The 9,933-nt window shown below is 41.0% G+C and overlaps 1 long non-coding RNA gene across 1 annotated transcript in view; it reads left to right on the forward strand.

Moving 5' to 3' along the window:
• LOC136100461 (uncharacterized) overlaps nucleotides 1-7,042 on the forward strand; it is a 62,292-nt gene extending 55,250 nt beyond the window's left edge. The window contains exons 3-6 of the long non-coding RNA XR_010651190.2: nucleotides 750-852; nucleotides 4,773-4,865; nucleotides 5,519-5,596; nucleotides 6,109-7,042. This is a non-coding gene — a long non-coding RNA (uncharacterized lncRNA). The remainder of the gene's footprint in view (nucleotides 1-749; nucleotides 853-4,772; nucleotides 4,866-5,518; nucleotides 5,597-6,108) is intronic.
• Nucleotides 7,043-9,933: the final 2,891 nt, after the last annotated feature.

The following is a 9,933-nucleotide window of genomic DNA, read 5'->3' on the forward strand; positions in this document are numbered from 1 at the left end:
TAACAACACAACTTGATCTCTACCTGGGAACGACTTGAGTCAAAAGCAACACATCAAAACTAAACAGACTGAAGTGAGCTTGGCACCTGAAATGGATTCCTCCTGTAATCAGCACAACAGCTGCTATTTAAACATTTTTTTTAATTAGTTTATCTCCTTTCTCAGAAGCATCCAGTTCACTGTGTACAGTATTCAGGATTTCACTACTGAGAACAATTTGGTAATCTGATGCTAATCTACTGCTATTGTTTCTGTTGCCATTGATATCACAATTTCTATTTCAAGCATGCTTGCTTCCATAGCAAGCATGCTAAAGTTACACCTCCTGGTGTTTTGTCTCATATCAAAGAATCCATTGCAAGTGATGGACTCAATAGGTTAAATGAAGAAAGATTTGTTTGCACTAGGAACTACCATTTTGCAATAATAAAGTAATAACAACCAAATAATAGTTACTACTCAGAGTGTCCAAAGCTACCAATAAGACTTCAGATAGTCTTATTAAGGATGTCTAAATGTAATTGTTTCTACTTTATAGACACAAGAACTGAAAGATATAATTTAGTGTTTTCCAATGGTAATAATGGGGTTTGGAACAGACTCTGGCATAAACACGGCTCCATTAAGTTACTGTGGAAGCTCCATTTGATTTAAAGAGTGTATGAATTTCACTCCCTAAAATTTAAGTCTCCATACTCTGAGATAACAAATAAACAGCTTTCCATTTTTTTTTTTTTTTTTGCTTTCAGACAGTACAGAAAAGCTCACACACCTGTAGATTCCAAATTCCTACAGTTCTCAGAAATACCAGGGTTAGCAGAGGAGCCTGTTTTGCCAGAGGTTTACACAATGGTAAGAAAACTTCAGTCAGAGGAAAATTTTGGTTTGGCTGTCATATCAGACTGTAGCTGTGCAGAATCAAATGCAATAGTTTCAGGTTGAAGAAGATGAGAGATGAAAGCCCTAAATCATGTGGCATCTCATCACATTAAGGAGAGGGCAAACTGTAAAATGACATTATAGGCTGCTAGTATACATTCTGCTGTAGAGCTGAGTCCAAGGGGCCAGGGTAATTCTGGTTTCAGCGACTTCAGTTTGTTTGCTTTTTCTGGCAGCTAAACATACAGAATGTGCAGGAACTTCTGTACTTGCGCTGCCTGCTGTCTCTCATATGGTGTAGCACTCACAGAAGCCACACACAAGCTTCATGTGGTTTCAGAGCTATAGGTTGCCTATGCCTGCATTAGAGGTTGGAAGAAGCAGGACATTTTGGTTGCTTGGTTCACACAACAGGAACTGTTATCAATTTGTTCATCCTTCTGAGATCCATACTGCCTTCTTGCTGACACTGGTAGATGGGGATGAGAAAATGAACTATGATTTCTTCCACCCAGTCCTAAAAATAGGGATTTGTTAATTTCTACACACAGAGTAGAAGATGAAAGCCATGGCAAAGCAATTAGCCCAGAAAGATGCACCCCACTTCCTTCTCAACCTTTCCTCAGAGCTTTCCTATGGGTGGTGTGTTGACCCTGGCAAGCAGCTAAACATCCACTCAGCTACTCTCTTACTCCCTGCAAAGTGGGATGATGGAGAGAATCAAAAGGGTGAAAGTGAGAAAAATGCAGAGGTCAAGATAAAGACAGTTTTGTAAGTCAAGGAAAGGAAAAAAAAAAAAAGAAAAAATAAACAAGTGATGGAAATGCAGTCACTCACCACCTCCCACCAGCAGACTGATGCCCAGCCAGTCTGCAAGCAGTGGCAACTTTGCAAAAACTCTCCCCCAGTTTTATCACTGAGCACGATGTTATGGTGTTACACAGCGTGCAGTATCTCTGGTCAGCTCATGTCAGCCTACTCACTGTGGGGGCAGAGTGAGAAACAGAGAAGGCCTTGATGCTGCGCAAGCACTGCTCAGCAATAGCTAAAACACTGGTGTATTATTAAGACTGTTTTGGTCACAAATGTAAACCACAGCACCATACAGGCTGCTGTAAAGAAAATTAAGCTAATTCCAACCAGCCACAATACACTTGCAGAGGCTACAGGGAACCAAGGGCACTTCGTCTTTCAAAGAAACATTAACACAGCAGTTGAAAGTACTTCAGCTTAGGTGCATTAATTTAATACTTTTGGTTGCCTTTGTTTTGATGGATGCCTATGTGTAAAATTGGAATGAGGATAACATAGAAGCTAGTGATAAGAAGTCTTACTCAGCAGCAAAAGTATTCACATTTTGTAGCAAGAGCAGCTAGCAACTGTCTATGGATGCGTCATCCCCACACTTGTCTTGCATCACCTCTTGTTTCTGCATCTTCTGTGAGTCCAAAGCCACAGCCACCTTCTCCGTGACACTTTATCCAGCCAGAAGCACTGTAAAGGTTTGACAATAAAACATTTGACATCTGGTGAAAAGGGTTTAAAAAGTACTTTTGCTTCAACAGTCAGTGCTTGGTCTTTTCTGTATATGGCACGAACAACAGGCATTTGCTTCAGGATTTTTTTTTTTCTTTTTTAGAGTTGTAGTGGTAAGATCACAGCCTGAAATATAAAAAGATTTTGGCCAGTTCTCCTTTTCAGGCTGACTGAAATTTGGCTGACTGCAAATTCTTTACTGGTTGATGAACATGGCTTGTAAAGCTGATAGGTTTAGTAATTCTTTAATTCAAAAGTTTTCCTAAAGATGGGGAAATATTCTGCCTTGCATTGCAGACAGAAAACCTGGTCCCAAAATAAATAAAACCATGCAGGACAATGGAAACCCTGGTTCCTGCTTTCATTAGACCATCTGGCTTTCTTTTAAAATTCAGAGTTGCTCAACTTCTTCAGCGTAGCAAGCCAACAGCCAATGCTGTCATTTCCTATTTCGCTGTAAATACAGTTCTGGAATTTAGGCAATTTAGGATTTTGCTGCTGAGGCATGGATGGAGTTAGGAAATAATAAAATTAGAGTGGGAAAAAGAAAACCAGACTTCAGTAACCTATCGAAGCTCTCAGGATATGAGTTCTTCTTAGGTTTTCCTAAATCTAATGCCACCATTATTTCACAAAGCCCAAAATCATTCACTGGCTGGAGGGACTTGGCTCTTGGATTACTCATTTATTTTGTTAGTGCATCTTCTCAGCTTCTAATGAACTGTGTCATAGTGATCTCTTGAGCTGGAAGTTTCCTCTGGACTACAGTACATAATAGCTACAAATGACACACTACTAATTATGTCTTTTGGATCAATTTATTTTTTGTCATTTATCAGCCCTTCAATCATTAATTTTCCCAGCTAACAAATCCAAATGTGTTTAGCCTCTCATCATAGGATCATAAGATCATCTAGCATACAATAGAAGAGTGTAAGTAAAGGGCAAGCAAACAGCAGTAATCTGAGTCCTGCATACTTGCTAAAACAGAGGGCAGTATTTTGTGTTCAAAGCTGCTAATGTATTTGTGTCCCATCAGTTTGCCATTTCATATTTCTGAGTTTTGTTAATCCAAGCCTGAATGTTACTGTAATCCTACTATATGGATTTTGAGACAGGGCAACTATTAATAGAACTGAAAGCAATACGTGAGTAGTGCACCATAGTTATATGGAGTCATGTGTGGTTTTTGTTTTGTTTTCTTATCCTTCTCCTAAAAAAGTTTACCTTCCTTGTCCTATTAACCACTGCTAGGCATTGAACCTTTGTTCAGAGAATCACTCACAGTGACTTCAAGACTTTTTCTGACTGATACTAGCTTTTAGAGTTCATTATTATGACTGTATTTTTTTACCCCCGTGTGCATTAGGCTGCACTTTGAAACATCACTTTTCAACTACCACTACTCAGAGTCATGGAAGCCTCTTGCAGCATTTTTCAACCAACTTTAGATCTGAATTATTAGACATGTTCTTCAAACGTTGTCACATCATCATTCATTCCTTTTCCCAGTTCACTTATGAACTGTGAACAGCTCAGCTTTAAGTATGAATCCTTGTTGGATAACCCTTCTGTCACAAAAACTCATGGTTTACTTCTGTCTTTTACATTTTGCCTTTTAACTGGTTAGTCCATAAAATGAGACTCCTTCTTATGTCATATGTAATAAGAGAGTCATAGAAAAATAGAGCTGGAAAGAAAAATAAGGAATCTAATTTCTAGCTACTCTCCTTGTTATGTTATTGCTACTTTACCAACAAAATTTCTGATAGAGCTTTATCTAACCTTTTCTTAAAATATCTAATGATTTTAATTTTAGTCTGATGATTACATGATATCTCCAGACAATTTAATTATATGACTTTGATCACTCAAAGGTTTTCCTATCTAAAAATCTCATTTGTTACAACTGAAGTTTGATATTTTTTGTCCTGTCTCCTACCCAAAGGCAATTTATTAAAGCACTTTTGAACATTTGCTGATGAAAACACTTATAATAGGGTATCACAATCTATTTCATTATGACCAACACTAAAGTATAATAGTTCTACACATATAAATTACATATGTTCTATAGACTTGTTAGGAAATACTGTTCTATAGCCATAGCTTGTCTTTAGGATGGATTCTGTCAGTACTGTGGTATAAAACCTATTATATCCAATGGAAAAAGTTGAAAACATAACTGTAGAATTTGATCCAGGTTCAGGTTATCTGTTTAGCATAGCTCTGTTTCTTCTGTGGGAATGGATTTAACTTCAGAAAGCTATCAGACAGTGCAGTTTTGCTGTATTCTCCTTTAGATTCTTCAAGGATAATTAAAGAAACTTTTTTTCCTTTTTCATTACATGCTGCAGTCCCAGTTCATGGAAAAAGACCAGTGGATTCTACAGGGAAGCTGAGAATTATTTTGGCTTCCAAAAAACTTTAAAAACCAGCAAGGAAATAAAGTAAGTGGAATATGGTGGTGCTGGAATGAGGATGCCAACAATGTGGGAAGACTGAAACCCTGTATACCAACGAAGCCAAAGAAACTAAGTTATGCCACCTGTGCAGCTCTAAAGTATAAAATTTTGGGCTGCGATATTCAGAATTAGAGTTTATGCCTTCTCCATAATTATGGGCAACTCCTACATCTTTAGAATTCAAGGCTTTCTCTAAATCTCTGCTTTGGAGGTATTGTCTGGCCCTCTAAACTAGCTCTCATGGTGATTCTGAAATGTGAACATAATGGCATTAGTTAATAGTATCCTCTGTTTTTTCTGACAAACCGAAGCAAGCCTGCTATACTGCCTGCTGTATCCCAAATAAAATAAACTCATGCATCTTGCTTCACAATTCACAAGGAGTAAGTGGATATGCTATGAGAGCTATACACATGGTTACACTAGTCGATCAGCAATAAGGCTGAGTCGTAGTTGCACCATGATAAACTGTGGCATACCATGTAACACAGAATTCTTTCACCTTTACTTTACTGTCTCCCATGGGTTTTGAGTTGCTGAATTCCCTTGGTTTTGTCAGTTAACTGTTCAATCGTGCCAGTCTGTAGAGAGAAGGTAGGGAATAGTTCTTGTGATTTTGTGAGTTTTCTTTTTCTCAGGAAAAAAAGACGGTGAAGAGCAGCACAGCCTATTTTGAGACCATGCTCTTGGATTACATTCAAGAAAAGCAGCACAAGGTTTCTATTTTAGTACTATTTGGATTATGGTACTATAAAAATGAATTTAAAACCCCCCAGAGCTAGCCAAATAATTATATCATGAGAGCAGAAGTCAGGACTCCCATCTTCCATTCCTAGCATGCTCTCTAGATTTGCTGTAAAACTTTGGTAGAGGCCCTTGGGTATGTACTTTATCTTCTAAACTTATACATTAAGGTCAATACAGTTATTATAGGTGTATAGAAGTTAATTGACATAAAAGATTCAAAAATTCAGAGTTTTACTGGGAATTATAATGTATGAACTTAACAGCCAGTTGAAGACTTTCTGATCTATCTGTATTACAAATCCTCTGACATGTTGTCTCACTTTCATTAGGCTCTTCACAATCTCACACTATGTTTAAAAATCCCAAGTATATGCCTACATTTTTTTTAATAGAAATGTTAGTTTCTCTCCGCTTCTGTAGAGATGATGATACTGTTCATGTGAGACATCCATTCTGAATTTTCTCTATTCTTATTCCTCAGACTTCTGAGATGCAACCTTCCACTTTTAAGTGAAGCAACATCAGTTTAAATGTGACTGACATAAGTGGATACTGTATGTATATGTTTATTAATGCCTCACTCAAGATCTGCTAGAAAAAAAAAAGCTGTCCTGATCCCTAAGAATCCAAAATTTCTCTTTGGAATAACAAGTAAAAGCTTACAAAGAGAACAAGTTAAGAAAAGGTGCAACAACTTCCAGATGTGGCTTAGAAAAACTAGAAAAAAACACATGTTTTGGTCTCACAAATATATGAAGAGAAAACTGAAAGAGATTGCCTATGACAGAAAATACAACATTCCAAGTCAAGGAATGAAGTTAAGACAAGCCAGAAATGAAATAAAACAGTGTATTTTATGTGCAAGGCAATTTGCAAAGAAGAAAAATTTTCAGCTTGTGTCACTTTCTTGATGTTGAAGTGTTCAAGACCAAGTTCTTCCTTTTTACATTAGAAATTCATGTCTTATCTGTCTTGGAGAATTATTTAAAGAACTGGTGAGAATACTCAATTCCGCAACTTTCAGTCTTCCTTGAAACATCTTTCCAACAGTCTGTGAACTATTTAACTGCAGTGACTTGAGATTTGGAAGAAACGGTGATTCTAACAAGAGACAACCCAGCACCTTCAGTTAGGCTGGCAGGCTGAAGAAAATCATACTTGGAATCTGCAAGCCTGTAATTTTCTGTTTTCTTTGTTGGGGCTATTCAGTCTTTCTTCATCAGCACAATTAACAAATGATACAGCATTACATATTAAAAATGTTACAGTCATTTATCTTCTGACTAGAAGTGAATAATTCAATAAATAAAACACTTTGAAAAAACATGAATGCTATTAAACATGTGTTACTGGTATCACAACCATTCTTCTAACACGGAAGAGCAATGGAAATGTCACAGTACCATTCTGCCTCTTCCTCTTGGCCCATTTGCTGCCACTCAGAGATCCATCTCTGCTCTGTAGATGGCTGCACAGTGCTGCTCCTCCTCTGGGAACCACCCAGAGAGGCGATGCCAGGAACCTGTTCTCCAGCAAACCTGACAGCATGTGCCCACACAAACCATTTTCTCCATCTTTATGAACTTGAAGTGGAATTCTGCCATGTGCTTCAACATATAGAAGAGATGAATGTGCCCATTTCCATCTTTTAAGCATGAATAACTAAAACTTTTGCTTCAAATGAGAAGGCAGCCTCGCTCTTACTGTCCTCTGAGCTGGCCTATGCTTGGAGCTGCTTAGTTGATTCTGTGCTTTTGATGGCTTTTATGTGGCCAGTATAAGGATTCAGAAACAGGAAGCAGGGCTGTGTCACCAGAGAAGGAACCAGGGGACAGATCATGTCCTGTGTTTCCCATAACCAGCTTTGTACCAGTTCAGCTTCCACTGGGGGGGGCTCATGAAGGAGATGAGAATAGCACAGCTTGTTTAGTCCTGCAAAATAAAGGCTGTGTGGGCATGAGATTGCTGTCTATAAATACTTTTGGCGGGGGATACACACATGAGAGTGGGAAAGGTTACTTCAGGACAGTATTTGCACAGGCAGAAAAGATGGATGTTGACTGGTCACAGCGAAACGTAGGTCTGAAAACAGCTTCCAGCTGTTAGAGGGGTTTCTCTCAGACAGCCTCCCAGCAACAGCAGCAATGGCCAAAACATTTACTGGCAAAGCATGCTCAGCTTATGGAAGAAAGAATCAAATGGCTGTTTGCAACACTAGGGAGCTAGGGACAGTATTGGGCAGAGGGGAATTAAGCTGCCTTGGCTTACAAATGCCAGCCTAGCTGGCCTTCCGTAATGGAGGGTGCTGTTAGCCCTCTCTTGCTGTGTCTGCACACATATAACCAATTATATAATAGTAAAAGATGGTCTTGACATTACATGGTGGAATTGAAAGAGTAGAAAACAAAAGCCTTAGTGATGAAAATGGGCAATAACAACTATTTTGGTGTTCAAAGAGGACCATGGGAACTACTTGTAGAGTTTACTATTACCAACAGCAAGGTAGTCCTTACTCCTAGTGACTCTAAGAATGGATGAATACATCTCAGCAGCATAACCTTCTACAGCTACATGCTTGCCTTTTTAAGTCTGTGTCGCTTTTTTCTGTGTTGGCTTTGATTACTGGGTGACCCAAGATGTGAATGCTTTGCAAAATTCAAATGCTTAGCTCTAATTTTAGCGAATATATCTAATGTTGACCCTGAAAGATCAATGGTCCTGCATCTCCTGTGTTTAGGAAATTTGCGAGCTCATAATCTGGCCATGTTCAGAAAGATCCATATCTGGAACTGCAGAGAAAAGCACTTGTAGTTCTCTGGAAAACATCACTTTGGTAAAGAAGTGATGAAGTTTTCTGAGAGTTTTAGTTGTTAGCGACCTGGCACAGGGGAAATTCTGAATCATCTCTTGCCTTCTGGAAAAAATAATCACTTAAAAATGGCTACACTCGTGCCACTGCTTGAGAAACAAACTTCTGGTTAGCACCTCATGACTTAGCTATGCACTAGTAATCATATATAGTGCCTTACCTTATGGAGCAGTTGGCCCCTCCCTTTGCTTTGTCAGTGATGACAGCTTCTCATCAGCTCGGCTACGCCTGCCATCCAGCATGTTCGGCACTGGAACAACTTCCCATGTAGGCAACTCACACTGGCTGCGCAGGTGATGAACCAAGATGGTTTATGTACAAAAACCTCTTCCATTTGCTAATTTAATTCAGTTTCACTCACTTGTTATAAGCTAAGGTTGAGTGCACAAGATGGGGATTATTACTTGCTTGCATGACACGATATAATCCTGATTTGGTTAGCTCTGTGTGGTGTTTCCATAGTGCAAATATGCTCGCAAAGTGAAGCTTCTTTCACAAAGAAATTCCTGAACGAGAGAGACTGACACATAAAAGGCCTAAGTATTTCTAGAATCTGAAAATAACTAGCATGAAATGTGAACCTGAAAGTAGCATCGTGTTCGTCTAAAAACCTCTATGCTTTATCGAATCAGAAAGCCTCAGCAATAAATCTGGGTTAGCATTTGAATGCGAACGTTGTGATCTGCGACTGGGGTCCTTAAAACGAAAAACCGAGTTTATCTAGCAGCGCCTGGCCGCATCCAGACACTTCCCAAGAATTCCTGTTTCCAACACGGAACCGCAGCGACACAAGGGTGACCGGGCCCCGTCGGGCCAGCACACCCGGGAGTCGGACGGGGCCGAGGCCGCTGCTCCGCGGCCGCTTGTCACCCGGCCGAGCGGCGGCAACCGCCAGCCCCGCGGCCGCGTCCCCGCCCTTGAGGCGAGCAGCGGCCCCTCCAAAACGCCGCGAACTAGCCGCACTCGGGCCACTGCTTCCAACAGCCACTGAGCCCGGCCTCGCCGGGCCCGCGCCTCTGCCAGTTTCGGGCGGGGCGACGGCGAAGCCCCTCCCGCGCCCTCGGCCGAGCAACCGCGGGGGCGGGGTCAGACAGGCCAATCAGAGGCGGCATCCAACAGAGAGGCGGGGCCAGGTCTTGAGTGGCAGCTCGTGAGATAAACAAGTTGCCGCACTATTCAGTGCTGTGCAGCCCGGTGTACACTGTGAGGCGCGGCGGCGGCGGGGCGTGGGTTTGTGCAGCGAGAGGCGCCAAGTCGGGCCGCGCTGCGATCGCCGTTCCCGCCTCTGCCGCGCAATGTGAAGAGTCAGCAAGTTCCCAGCGGCCGCTGAAACGCTCGGTGTCCCTGGGGAGCCAAGTGCGCCGACTCCGCAAAGCCCGGGCGGCCCGGGGCATGCCGGGAGTTGTAGTTCTGCCGCCGCCGCGTCCCGCCCGCGCT

This window comes from Patagioenas fasciata, chromosome 3 (assembly GCF_037038585.1).
Source record: "Patagioenas fasciata isolate bPatFas1 chromosome 3, bPatFas1.hap1, whole genome shotgun sequence".
In the NCBI taxonomy this organism is placed as follows: Eukaryota; Metazoa; Chordata; class Aves; order Columbiformes; family Columbidae; genus Patagioenas; species Patagioenas fasciata.